Here is a 9752-nt window from a genome sequence, read left to right as displayed (position 1 = left end):
CGCTCGCAGGTGTTGATGGCCGGTTCCGTCGGTCCCGGGGGTGCGGTGAGGTGTAAGCGGGTGGTGGTCAACGCAGCTTGTAGGTGTTGATGGCCAGATCCGTCGGCCGTGGGCGCGCGGCGAGGTTTCAGTGGGTGGTGGTCTAGGCGGCGGCATGTTTAGGCATACGACGCTCGCTGGTGCTGAAGACCGGATCCATCGGTCGCAGGGGCACTGTGAGGTGTCAGCGGATGGTGGTCGAAGCGGCGGCCTCTTTCGACAGACGATACTAGAAGGTGCTGATGGCCGGATCCGTCGATCACAGGGGCACGACGAGGTCTCAGCGGATGGTGGTTGAGGCGGCAGCCTCTTTCAGCAGACGACGCTCGCAGGTGTTAATGGTCGGTTCCACCGGCCGCGGAGGCACGGGGAGGTGTCAACGCATGGTGGTCAAGGCCGTGGCATCTTTTGGTAGATGACGCTCGCAAGTGCTGATGGCCGGATCCATCAGTCGTGGGGGAGCGGCGAGGTGTCAGCGGGTGGTGGTCGAGGTGGCGGCATCTTTCGCAAGATGACTGCCACAGGTGCTGATGACCGAATCCATAATTTTGACTTGTCTTCATGACGTACCCACCTCCTCCCTCCGTGTCACATCATCCCGTTCCGTCGAGATGGAACACTGGTTCCTTGCAAATCGTATTTCGATTCGAAGTGTAGTTTTGAAGATTATTCTTGACGAACCCACCTCCTCCCACCGTGTCACATCATCCGGTTCCGCGGGTGGGATGTCGTTTCCTTGCAAATCGTATTACGGTTGTAGTTTTGATGGTTCTTTATGACGATCCCACCTCCTCGCTCTGTGCCACGTCGTTCGGATACGTGGTGGAACATCGGTTCCTTGCAAATTATATTTCGGTTCGAAGTATAGTTTTCACGGTTCTTCATGATGAACCAACCTCCTCCCTCTGTGTCCGGTTCCGGGAGGGTGGCATGTCAGTTTGTTGGAAACACTATTTCGGTTCCAATTGTATATTTCACAGTTCTTCATGGTACCACCATGTTGTATCGGTCGACTTCGACGAGTGTGAGCTATAAAAAGCCATCGCTGCTAGCCTGACACACAACCAAACATTTATTCAGTTCAGGGAGGGTGGCATGCCGGTTCTTTTGAAATACTATTTTGGTTCGAACTGTGTATTTGACAGTTCTTCATGGTGACCACCATGTTGCATTGGACGACTATGATGAGTGTGAGCGATAAAAGGCCATCACGGTTACGCCGACACATATCCAATAATTGATCCAGTTCCGAGAGGATGGCATGTCGGTTCTTTGAAAATACTATTTTGGTTCCAATTGTATATTTTATAGTTCTTCATGGTGACCACCAGGTTGTATCGGACGACTTCGACGAGTGTGAGCTATAAAAATCCATCACCGCTAGCCCGACATACAACCAAACATTGATTCGGTTCCGGGAGGCTGGCACGCCGGGTTCTTAGGAAATACTATTTCGGTTCCAGTTGTATATTTCACAGTTCTTCATCGTGACCACCATGTTGTATCAGACGACTTCTACGAGTGTGAGCTATAAAAATCCATCACCGCTAGCCCGACACACAACCAAACATTGAATCGGTTCTGGGAGGGTGGCATACCGGTTCTTAGGAAATACTATTACGGTTCAATTTGTATATTTAACAGACCCTCACGGAGACCATCACGTTATATCGGACGACTTCGACGGGTGTGAGGGATAAAAAGCCATTGGCGCTTGCCCGACAGACATCCAAAAATTGCTCCGGTTCCGTGAGGGTGGCACGCCGGTTCTTTGGAAATACTATTTCGGCTCCAATTGTATATTTGACAGTTCTTAATGGTGACCACCATGTTGTATCAAACAACTTCGATGAGTGTGAGCGATAAAAAGCTATCGCCGCTAGCTCAACACACATCCAAAAATGGATCCAGTTCCGGGAGGGTGCCACGTCGGTTCTTTGGAAAAAATATTTCGGTTCCAATTGTATATTGGAAAGTTCTTCATGGTGACCACCATGTTATATCAAACCACTTCTATGATTGTGAGCGATAAAAAGCCATCGCCGCTAGCCCGACACACATCCAAAAATTAACCCGGTTCCGGGAGGGTGGCACGCCGGTTCTTTGAACATACTATTTCGGTTCCAGTTGTATATTTGACAGTTCTTCATGGTGATCACTTTGTTGTATCTGACGACTTTGATGAGTGTGAGCGATAAAAAGCTATCACCGCTAGCCTGACACACGTCCAAATATTGATCCTGTTCCGGAAGGGTGGCAGCCGGTTATTTTAAAACCTCTATTTTACATTGTCAGAAGCATGCATAGCCATATAAAGGCACCCTCTTACATGTGGACGAGAACCATTTCTATACCGTGGACGTTGCAATGCCTACACCCTTATACATTAAAAACTATGTGCCCATGTCGGCGCTTGGAAAACTATGTCTTGCGGGCACCCTTATACATTGATATATTTTTTAACTGAACCGTGATTGTGCATTTTTTTAAAGAAGTTTATGAAATGCTCGGCATGACGTTGTTGTCATGGTCTGTTCGTTTTATTCTATTTTTACATTTTTTTTAATTCTAGTTGGCTTGGTGCACGTCGGAGGGGTCACGGGGCTCTACGAGGCCTATAAAAAGCTATAAGATCATTTCCATTGAGAGCGCCTAACACGCACCCCAATCCCGCCCCCCTCTCTGGGGCTCTCTCTTCTTCAAGCCCAGTTCACCATGTCCTCGGTCAGATGCTAATCTAATCAAAAAGCCGGTTCGTAGAGCCGGTTCTATCCTTCCAAACTTGGGCTATTTATAGCTGCTAATCTAATAAAAAATGGTGTGTTGCAGTTCAATGTGTTTTCGATTGGATTAGCGCTGTTTCACATCAGCTAGTTAGTGCTCTGAACTAGTTTCTCTTTGGCTAGCTAGCGATGTTGCATGACAGCTAGTTCTGTCAGCTTATCTTTTTTGTGGAGCTAGCTCTGTTGTGTCAGAGCTGAGAACCAGCAGGTTCAAATACAGGGTCTCATGATTGGTTTTCACAAATAGGAAGGTCAGACTCAATCTTTCGAGAGGTAATAGCACCAGCAGTCCCAGATCTTGCACTGGATGTGATGATTTGGTTCAAAACTTGCAAAAGCCAACTATTGGGTCCCACAACTTGCACCCAATGTGCAAATCTAGTCCTAGCCAACCAGACAACGACAAGTGGCGCCTAGTCAGCATAGCCGGTCAGCCCAGCACACTCTGCATTTAGCCCCCTGTCCTTAGCAATTATCAACCCGCACTACACCGCACTTTTCACCTAAATTTATTGGGTCTCCCTCCCCTGGCCCAATAATTCGTCACCCTCTCCCCCCTATCCGTGACCGGCCGACAGGCCGTGCTGGCTGCGCTCGCGTCCAGTCGGAGCCATGTCGTCGGAGCCGGACTTCACCGGCGGTGTGCCGCCGCTGCCTACCGTGAACCAAGTTCGGTCGTTCGCTGTCAACCCTCCGGATTATGGTTAGTCATCCATCCTCTCTGCTCTGTTCCTCTTCTCTATGTTCGATATCAACCCTTCGGTCGGTGTTCTCCGCCCCGTTGGATCACCCAGTTTTAAGCTCGTTTCAGCCCCATTGGTTGGTACTTTGTGGTTGTAGTGCTTCCCGCGTCGTCATACTGGTTATTGGGTAGTCGATTGTAGCCTAGGGTTTTGGGTGAAGTTGGGAATTTAGGCAAGAACAAAGGGTTCTTGTTTAGAATCTTTTTCGTCCAGACTTCAGGTTTATGGCTAGTACGTACATATTGTTTTGCAAATACACGTGCCAATTTAGCCTAGGGTTTGTTCTTAGGGGGCAGCATTTGCACTGTAAAAAATGTAAACTTTGTCTGGCCAATGTAGGCCACTGCTTGAGGTAAGTAGTGGATTAGTACTTAGTTTGTACATTAGCCATGTTAAATCATCAGTTTGTTACTACTTTTGTTGAGTTAATTTGCAAGCAATAGTTAACTGAATTTATTCTGTTAACTGAATTCAGTTGCAAGTTACAGTTAACTGAAAAAGTTCAGTTAACTCAGTTAACTATATTTATTCAGTTAAATGTATTTATTCAGTTATTTTTATTGATGATTGTGCTTACATTCTGCACTGTGTTGTTGTTGTAGTTTGTGATTCAGCAATGGGACTCAGTGTGGACACGCCTTTCTTCAAATTAGAAATGGAGCATGGTGGGATGTTTTGTGGACCAATAAATGACATGGAGTACTATAATCCTTCAGTGGAGGTGCTTGACTATGTTGATGCTGGCACATTCTCATATGTAGTCATTGAAGAGCACCTGCTTTGGTTGGGATATTCTGTCAATGAGCACATCATTTATTGGTGCATGCCTGACAAAACAATTTCAGATGGTATGCTCAGAATCGGAGGTGATGAGGATGTGCAGCAAATGATAAGAGCCAGTGCTCAGCATAAGGTGCTTTCAATCATGGTTGATCATGCAGATTTCATCAGTAATTTCAGGCAATATTTGATATGTACAGTGGGAGCAGTAGAGAATCATGTCAGAGTGATAAACCCAAATGTTGTTGCAGCTAGTGCAACTAGTTCTCACAGCATCATTTCAATCAATGCTGAAGATCCAATTTCAGAGTTTGCAACACAGGAGACAGAAGCAGACAATGTGCTTGTTAATGTTACAGAAGAAGAGTTTTTGCTGACTGATGTTGCACAAGGAGAGCAGTTGCTGAATGATGTTGCACAAGGAGAGCAGTTGATTTTTGATGCTGCAGTAGAAGATCAGTTGCTGACTGATTTTGCTTAAGTAGATCACTTGGTGACTAATGTTGCAGAAGATGTAGTGCTTTCAGATTCAGATTTCAGTAACAGTGATTATGACATAGATGATGGAGATGATGATCTTTATGAAGAGAACATTGACTTTGATGTTGATGAAGAAGTTGAGCAACAGGAGGAAGAGGTGGAACCTGAATATGAACTTGATGATGAAGATTTGAATCTATAAAGAGAAGAAGACGAGCAACTGATTACAAGTTCAAATCTTTCAATTCCAAGGTGGACATGAAAAACCCTGTATTTAAAGTAGGGATGGTCTTTGCTGATGTGGTTGAGCTGAGGAAAGCTATTACTGCATATTCAATAAAGAACAGAGTGCAGATCAAAAAGTTGAAAAATGACAAGACCAGATTTCATGCAGTTTGTCAAAATGATTGGCCATGGCTGCTTAAGGCTGGCAATGACAACAGGACATGAGGATTTGTCATTAAGGCCTACTATGGTGATCATATGTGTGAGAAAAAGTGGAGGCTGAAGGACATGACAGCTAAATTCCTTTGCAACTATTTCATAGAAGAATTCAGAGATGACGAGAAGATGTCACTTGGAACATTTTCAAGGAAAATAACAAAGGAGTTTAATTGCACCCCTAACAGATGGAAGCTAGCTAGGTCTAGGACATCAGCACTGAAGGAGATCCATGGTGACGAAGAAGAACAGTTCTATAGGCTATGGGATTATGGAAATAAATTAAGGGAAAAGAACCTTGGGTCAACTTTTTTGCTGACAACTGGACTGGTCAAAGATACAAAGTTTCCAATGGGCAGAAAGTGTTTGAAAACACTGTATTGGTCATATGATGCCTGTAAGAGAGGGTGGCTTAAGGGCTACAGGCCAATCATCTTCATAGATGGTTGTCATATGAAAAATAGGTTCAAAGATGTGCTACTTAGTGTTGTTGGCATTGATCCTAATGACTGCATTTTCCCCATTGCTATGGGCTGGGTGGAAGTAGAATGCACAAGTTCTTGGGAGTGGTTTCTCACAACTTTGAAAGATGATCAAAACATCACCAACGGTGCTCCTTTCACACTTATGAGTGACAAGCAGAAAGGCCTGATAAATGTTGTCCACAAAGTTTGGCCAGATGCAAAGCACGGGTTTTGTGTGAGGCATATTTACCAAAATTTAAATGAGAAGCACAAAGGAGAGGTACTGAAGCAAGACCTGTGGGCCATTGCCAGATCACCAAACAAGTTGAAGTGGAGAGAGAACTGTGCAAAAAATGGATGGTCACTGCTCAGCTGCCTTCCACTGGACTAAAAGACTAGAGTGGAAAAGTTGGTGCAAAGCATTCTTCAGTGAATTCCCAAAATGTGACATTCTGCTGAACAACAACTCTGAAGTTTTCAACAGTTACATCTTTGAGGGTAGAGAAATGCCAGTGCTAAGCATGCTTGAGTATATTTTCTACAAGATAATGCACAGGATGGTGAGTAAGCAAAGAGAAGCTATAGAAAAGTGGGCAGGGCAGAGAATATGCCCAAAGATCAGGAAGAAATTAGACAAGAACACTGAATTTGCTACTAATTGCCATGTAACATAAGCTGGCCAACAGATGTTCAGAGTTCAGTCAGGTAAGAATAGCTACACAGTTGATCTTGGTTTTGCACAAATGTGAATGCAGGAGATGGCAGTTGTCTGGAGTACCATGTGGGCATTCTATAGCTTGTTGCAGAGAGGAGAGAATTGACCCAGAGACAATGGTGCATGAGTGCTACACTGTGAGAACATATCTGAAAGCATATGGATACACTCTTGTCCCTCTTGGAGACCCAAGTTCCTAGGAGGTACAGAATGCTTATAAGGTGCATCCACCTGTGTTTACAAAACAGTTGGGTAGACCCAAGAAAAACAGGAAGAAGACACCAGAGGAGAAGATGAAGAATGGTGTTAGGGTTTTGAATGAAAAAGGTGTTACAATGCACTGCTCCATTTGTGGGAGAGCTGATCACAACAGAAAGGGGCATTACAGATGGCAGGAGGCTCTCATTGAAGAAGGGGTAGAGCTTTTTGATGAGAACTATGATGACCCAACATTTCTTCAGGTGCATTTACTGCACTTATATTCAGGTAACTGTATTATACTGTACTTCAATTCAGTTAACTGAATTTCACTGCATTTTAATGACTTCCACTTCATTTCACTGCATTTATCTGAATTTGTACTTATCTGAATTCGGTGCAGACATCTACCCTAACCAGCCAGAACCATTGTTGGATCCAACTCAGACACCATTCAGTATTGTCTATGACATGACTCAGAGAGAGATTGCAAGAAGAGCTCCTCAGAGGGTTCATGGGCCACTGCCTGAACAATCTTCATTTCTTGCTGCTGCTGGTGCTGCAATACCTCAGCCAAGGGTTACTACAGAGATGAACATAGGTAGACAGACAAGGTCAACCACAGTAGCTGATAGAGGAGAAGGATCTGGTAGTGTAAGAGGAAGAAAAAGACAAAGAAACCCATATGCAGGCAGAGGCAAAGGGGCAAATGCAGTTGCAGGGAGAGGAGAAGCAGCAAATGCAAATGCAGGGGAAGGAGAAGTAGCAAATGCAAATGCAGGGAGAGGACGAGCAGCAAATGCAAATGCAGGGATAGGAAGAGCAGCAAATGCAAATGCAGGGAGAGGAAGAGCAGAAAATGCAAATGCAGGCAGAGGAAGAGTAAATGCGGATGCAAATGTAGGTAGAGGAAGAGCAATTCAAATGCATGGATAGGAGAAGCAGGAAATGCAAATGCATATGCTTGGAGATTAGGATCAGTACCTTTTGTAGGGAGAGGCCAAGGAGCAAATGCAAATGCAAATGCAAATGCAAATGTTTGGACAGGAGGAGCAGTTCCATTTACAGGGAGAGGCAGAGCAAATGTTCCAATAGCAGGACGGAGATGGCTTCTGTTTGGAGATCAAAGACCAATTCCCGATCTCAATGCTCCAGCTGATGATTTCATGCCACCACATTAATAATTTGGTGGCAGTTATTGTCAGCCATTTTTTTTTTGCAAAGGCCTAAAGTGATGTAAGACAATGACTGGCCTAATAGTGGCTTCAATTGCCAATTTTTTGATGGCAAAACATTTGCTTAATTTGCCACTTTTTATGGCAAATATTGGCATTAATTGCCTTTTTTGTAACTAAACTATGATGCAAAACTCGGGGATAACTGAATGTTTGATGGCAAATGAATGTTGGTTGCCAAATGTGCTCGTTTGTACTCTAATGCATGCATTTCTGAAAATGTGCTAGTTTGAGGTCCACTGAGCTTCTGAAAATGATCTAGTTCCTTGTGTACTGCATTTCTCAAAAACTTGTTAAAGTGATCTGAAATTCTGCTTGTTTATATTTGTTTTAGTTAACTCAGTTTGTGCAAATGACTAACTTTCTGCGAATGAAAAAGGCAATAAACAAAAAAAAGTGCAGGCCTGGACTCAAACCCAGGACCTGTGGGTAGAAAACGTAACTGCATTGCCAGTGTGATAGTGTAGTGTGTCTATTTACCTACTAGTGTGAGTGGGTATAATTGAATGTTGGATGGCAAATGAATGTTGGTTGCCAGATGTGCTAGTTTGTACTCTTTTTTTATGGAAAAATGTGCTAGATATTTGAACGTTGGAAGATATTCGAGCCCTTTTTGTACTACTGCTCTTGTTAATTAAAAAAATCCCAAAAAATTGTTTGTCCTGTGAATCGAACCCAGGACCCATTCCTTGATAGCTTGAGCTCCATGCCACTGCGCTAGTACTAGTGATCTTGGTAGATACTCATTGCAACATTTGTTATACTGATAAAAATTGTACGTGCTAATCAGAGCGGTGTCGTTCGCTCTTCCACTCATATTAAGAGGCCACCACCTACCACCCACCGCCTCCACTCACCACTTCCATTTCACGACGCCTCGGGCTCTACGCTCCCCACCTCCCACTCCACCACAAGAAAAACCTCGCCAGCCATCTCGACGCCGCCGCCGCCATGGACAACCACCCTGCATGGCAGAGGATTGTCGACAACCTGGCAGGCGACGACGAGGTCGCACGCGCGGAGCTCCAGGAGATAGGCCGCTGGTTCCCCAGCATCAACATGCTCAGCAACCATGCGCGGGGCCTAATCGATGCGATGACCAACGAAGAGAAGAGGCGCGCTCTCCTGGACGGCCCAGGTACCAATCCGGCCAACATCCTCCGCTTCGCAATGGTGGAGACGCGCTCCGACGATCCAAGGCAGCGCGCTTTGGTGGATGTACAGGTCCGCCACCACGCCGTAGCCGCAGCCGGATCCAAAGCGCATGTGGTCGAGGATGCATCGCGTGCGTGATGTGGTTCTGGCCATGCCTGCGCCGGTGCCCCTCGTCCACATCGACGAGGACGACGTCTCTCTGTCGACCGACTCGGAGTACTGCAAAGTCGACTCCGACAATGACTCGGGTTACAGAGGGGATTCAGACTCCTCTGTCTTGTATGCCTCGTTTGATGATGTCGAGGTGTCGGCCGTCGTCCTGTCAGACGACGAAGAAGAGGCGGAGGAGGAGGAGATCCAAATGCTCGTGCCAGTCCACAATGCCAGGGAGGGCGACAGAGACCTCCCGATTGACGTGGAGGTGCTCCCAGATGTGCCTGACATCGTCAAGCAGGAGGTGGTGGCTGACGCGGAAGAGGAGAAGGTGACGGCGGCAACACAAGCGCCGGAGAAGACGAAGAACATGCCATTTGGAGGTGAGGTGCGCCGCTCGGAGCGCCTGAAGCACATGAAGCACTGAAGATGCAGGACATGCTAAAAAAGAAGATGATGTAGTAGTTAGGTATGCTGACTAGCAGAATTTCAGCATATAAGTTATTGATATTTTGGCTTAGTCAAGGTAGGTGTGCTCTATATAAGCAGAGCACATAAGTTAATTG

This window comes from Triticum dicoccoides, chromosome 3B, assembly GCF_002162155.2.
Source record: "Triticum dicoccoides isolate Atlit2015 ecotype Zavitan chromosome 3B, WEW_v2.0, whole genome shotgun sequence".
Classification (NCBI taxonomy): Eukaryota; Viridiplantae; Streptophyta; class Magnoliopsida; order Poales; family Poaceae; genus Triticum; species Triticum dicoccoides.
The sequence above is the reverse complement of the archived record's forward strand: the minus strand, read 5'-3'. Positions refer to the sequence as shown.